General features: G+C 32.2%; 1 pseudogene across 1 annotated transcript; it reads right to left on the bottom strand.

Annotated features, from left to right (window-relative positions):
• Positions 1–890: 890 nt before the first annotated feature.
• LOC146921143 (xyloglucan O-acetyltransferase 1-like) lies at positions 891–3,910 on the bottom strand (annotated as a pseudogene). The gene is made up of 2 exons (XR_015012025.1): positions 3,068–3,910; positions 891–2,255 (listed from the first exon to the last, which is right to left on the bottom strand). The product of XR_015012025.1 is annotated as a xyloglucan O-acetyltransferase 1-like (transcript).
• Positions 3,911–4,844: the final 934 nt, after the last annotated feature.

Genomic DNA, 4,844 nt, shown 5'->3' with positions numbered 1-4,844 from the left:
AGCGAACCGGAAATTCATTTTTAAGGTTGCAAGATCAAACTCTTATCTCTGAAGTGATACAATGTAGACTTTTGAAGAACTTTTTCTTTGTTTTCTTTTTTGTGTGTTAAATAGTGTGCCTTTGTATTGAATGTGATAACTGATTTCCGAATTTTGATGTGAAACGATTCAGTCTCTTGGAACTTGTCTATTTGTTAGAAGATCATGCACCTTTCTACCGACTACCATTTCAATTGCATTGGTTAACGCTCCAAAAACATTTGTGAATTTTATTTGGAGGTTGGTTCGTAACAGTCTCCTTTTTTCATTTGTATGTTTTGCCATTTTATATATTAGACATATTTTTCTTTTAATCTGGTTTGTGATTTGTAAAAATTTGATAGGATAGTGCGTTGAAGGTATACTTTTGTTGTTTCATCCCTTTAATCTTTATATTGTTGCATTCAGTGACCATCGACGTTTATTATTGGCCAAAAGCCATTGAATCCAACAATTATAAACTGGATGGATAAAACATAAACGAGATAACCTTAAATTTCACACATTATTCTTTGAATTTTTGCATATTGATCATAAATCAAATTAAAAGGAAAATATGTTTTGATATAAGTGGCAAAACAAAACGATGAAAGGGTGAGAGGTTATAACCATCTTCTAAGTAGTCATAATGTTGGAAGATCCTAGACAATTTATATACCCATATGTGTTGGAAGATTCATTCTTGCTGTTGCAAAAAAAGTAGTGAACTGTGAAGTATATCTGAAATTATTATGCCTAACTAGTGGTCATTAATTAATTAATCTAACACTTCATATATTTGTTACTATTTTAATATATTATTGGAATCACTGTTTTAGTCCATAATTCATCTAATCAAAAATGAAAATCAGTTTTTAATTTTTATGGATAGCAATTGTAACTTAGCAGAATAATGTACATCAAAGTTTAATATCTACATATTGGTCCAAGTTGCTTTCAAACCCCAAACATTTTCCTTGTCTAGAAACTAAAACCAAAAACAGAAGTCTCCCACCAACAAATGTGCCATTATGGAAGAAGATCAGAGAAAGAACATAATAAACATAATCTTTTTATGGAAAGATTTGATTAATAAATTAACAAGCTAAGAGGAATGTCTCACTCTTCACTCCTTGGCTGTCCCTTCCAATCCCACTTCTTCATCATCTCTAGAAAAATCTCATTCCAAGTATCTATAGGCCCAGGCAAACACCAATGAACACAATCATTTTGCACATACTTCGGAACACCGTTACTGCGAACGGGAACAGGAGTACATATAAAGCACCTGGATGACCATCTGGTCTCAACAATGCCATTTAGTTACATCCAATACCTCAAATCTAATCCCTCCAAATTCATTTGCTTTTTTTCTTAGCATTTTCCACTTCCTTCAATCTCAATCCTTCTAATCTCGCTTTCCATTTTTCCAATTTTCTTCTCACCCTTTCCATAAGGTTCAGTCTTTGAACATGTTCCAGCCTTATCCCAATCACCATCAAAATGAGAAGGTGAAAAAGTTTTCACAATTACACGAATTCCATTCCCTCTAGCAACTTTCCTCTCAATTATGCTATTAAGACAAGTCCTTAAAGCCTTTCTTAATGGAACATAAAAACAATATCAGTGTAATTAAGACCGAAACCGGAACAATTTAAGCATCCTAAAACCAAACCATTCTCATAATAAACCGAAGGAACATTAATAAACCAATTGCCAAACGATAACACAATCAAGTCAATTCCATCCATATCCTTCGCCAATTTTTCGTTAACGCGATCCAAATGTATTGTATTAAAACTTGGCCCGGATTTTGATCTTTCATCACCTTGCACAAGAAATGGCGACCAATACACGGATAATGTTGCATTATGAGAAGAAAAATGCCACCAATGTGAACCTTTATGGTGGACCGGTTTAGGTTTTGAAACAGTTGCTAACATACAAAGAAGAGACTCAAATTGGTTTTCTAGCTAAAGAATCACCAACAAAAGATATGTGTTTGTTTTTGCTTAGTTGGAGAAAAGTGTCAGGTTCAAACCTTGGAAGATTGCACTCATTTGGTTTCCATCTATAGTAAAGGTAGTTTGAATCAGGTCTTCCATTGGTGATACAATTTTGTCCTTCTTTGATTGTTCCACATGTTGTTCCACTATATAAAGGACCTTTATTGTCATGAATCCATTTTCCATTGAAGTAGTCACATGGATGCTCATCAATTTTGTGTTTGTCATTTACTGTCAATAGAATATCAATGTGCTAATTACATGTATAAATATAAATTCTAATATTCTAAATAGTTTAAATAAATCTAATCAAAGGGGCTCAGTTGACAATACACCCATGATTGTATATCAGAGGTTTTAAAGGTACAATCCTTATAAGACACACTCATTAAAAGTGTAAAGAGTTTTCGGTGTAACTAAACTCCGAGGGCCGAGGGCCATTAACCGGCCCAAAACATCTAAACCGTGACAATTTTGTAGATGGTTGCTCTTTAGGTTCCACGTATTGCTTAAAACAGGAAAAATACACCATCGAAACATATATTCCGATAGACAAAATGAGTTAAAAAGTACACCATCGAAATATATCTTTCGATAAATCTGGAGTGCTTCATAGCAATATGGAGGGCTTAAAGAGCAACTACCTATACCTGATATCATGAGGCGTTATGAGACCAAATGCCTTAATTGTGGTGATTTGTAAAAAAAATATTACCTGTCTCACTATAAGTGTTTAATTCTCATCTCAAAATTATTTGTCATTTTAGAATACCAAAAAAATATTTACTAATTTGTTTCCAATGATTACCTCATTTAATTAAATATATATAGTACACTTAACTATCCAACTACTACTTTCAACTACTCTAATTAACATGGAATTTTAAGACTATACCCACTATTTTATTGTTCAGTTCAACACCTAATCATTTTTCCTCTATAAAAAACACCTAATCATTTTCAAGTGTGAATTACTTTAAAAAAGACAAATAATATGAAACACATGATTAGTTAAAAGAAGACAAAGTTATGCATTAACATACCTGCATAATGTGGAGGTGGAGAAGTAGTGGCATGGTGAAGCTGAGTTTGAGATTTTGTAAGAGACAAAGGGTAAAAGTATAAATAAAGAAGAACAATGGGTAAGAGAGCTATGAGAAGTAAAAGATGAAGTGTATATGGAAGAAGGGTCTTAGAAAGGGAAAAAGAATCATCCTTTGATGTACTTTTCATTTTGAAACCATTTTTTTGTGCTTCCTTTCCTACTTTGTTTTCTGCTCATAGTCTCTCTTTTGTGATTGTTCTAAGTGGAATAGAATAGAATAGATTTTCCTTCCAAAAAATTTGCGTGAAGTAAACGTAGTTCAAGTGTTTCTAACTTAGTACTATTTTCAATTAATACACACACTCATGTAAGTTGAAAACTATGCACACTTATCTATATTTGAGGTCGACATATTTTTATGTGAAAGAATAAAGTACAATATATGGTTGATAGTAATAAATATAGAAGTGAAATAAAATTTAAACTAGAGGTGAAGCCAAATATAAATTTTCATATCATGGTGAAGTGAGATTGAAGAAAGTGTGACACAAGGACCTAGGTTTCTTGGGTTATACTCTAATTTATGATTTAATTGAGGAAACTCACCGGTTAATCAACATGATCTTGGTGTGTTGAGGAGGGAGGATTCAGGTATTATTATTTCACAAATTTCTTGATGATTTTGGAGAAAAGGAGTTTTGGAAGATGTTCATGATCCTAAGTGCTTGGGATCATGGTTAGATTAAAAAAAATTAATTTAGAAATAAAAAAAAAAGTTAAGATTGGAAGAAATGAGAGATGTTAGCAAGTTTAACAAAGGAGAAAGAGAAATCCATGAATTAAGGATACAAGAGATGGAGTCAAAGCATATATGTGAGGTAATGAGGGGTACACGTATAAACTAATTAAAACTACTATAGAAAAGAAAGAAACAATCAATAATGGTGTAGGGTCATTAGAGAGTGAAGTGACCTCATTGGTTTTTTTGGTAGAAGAAAGAAAACAAAGGAAAAACTCATTGGTTTGAATACTTTAAGTGGAAAAAAAAATTAAAGTAACTTAAGAAAAATTATTGGTTAGCTTCATTCGACTATGCAGTGTTCAAAAACATATAAATTTTCAACGACAGTAAACACACATTTGAACGAATAGATGTTAACAAAACAAATATAGAAAACAATGGTGTCTTCAAACAAGCATGTAGAAAACTAAAAATCAAAATACAAATATTTGGATGATTGACTGCTTCTTTAACAAAAATGGTACATGAAATCTTTAGCTTTGGACTATCCATGATCAAACTAAAAATTTTATCATGTCTTAAAGTGTACGAGATATACTATCCTGATTAACGAACACCATAAAATTACAATGCTTTAAAATTGACCAAATGCATGTCATTAGATTGCATGAAACACATTCCTTCACTGGTGGCGTTTAAGGTGGGAAAGGGAAGTATTTTCCCACCATGGGAAAGTTGAATTTTTACCATTAGATCTAACTCAGAACACAGATTTACCATGGTCTGTCAGTATCAAATCCACTTCAATTTCTCTTTCTACCTCCTCTCTCCACCCTCAAGAACAGAACCATTCTAACCACCACCATGTTTAATTTCATCCTTCAACCTTTGCCATTAAACAATCTTCACTTAATTTCACTTGTCAATGAAAGAAAAAAAAAAATCAAACATTTTCAATGAAATATTGGATCCATTGTTCTTCTGGAAAGAAAAGAAAAACGTGAAACAATGTTCAGCAAAAAGAAGAGAATAG

This window comes from Medicago sativa, chromosome 5 (genome assembly GCF_051527215.1).
Source record: "Medicago sativa cultivar Bolivia chromosome 5, Bolivia_mono, whole genome shotgun sequence".
Taxonomy (NCBI): Eukaryota; Viridiplantae; Streptophyta; class Magnoliopsida; order Fabales; family Fabaceae; genus Medicago; species Medicago sativa.
The sequence above is the reverse complement of the archived record's forward strand: the minus strand, read 5'-3'. Positions and strand labels throughout refer to the sequence as shown.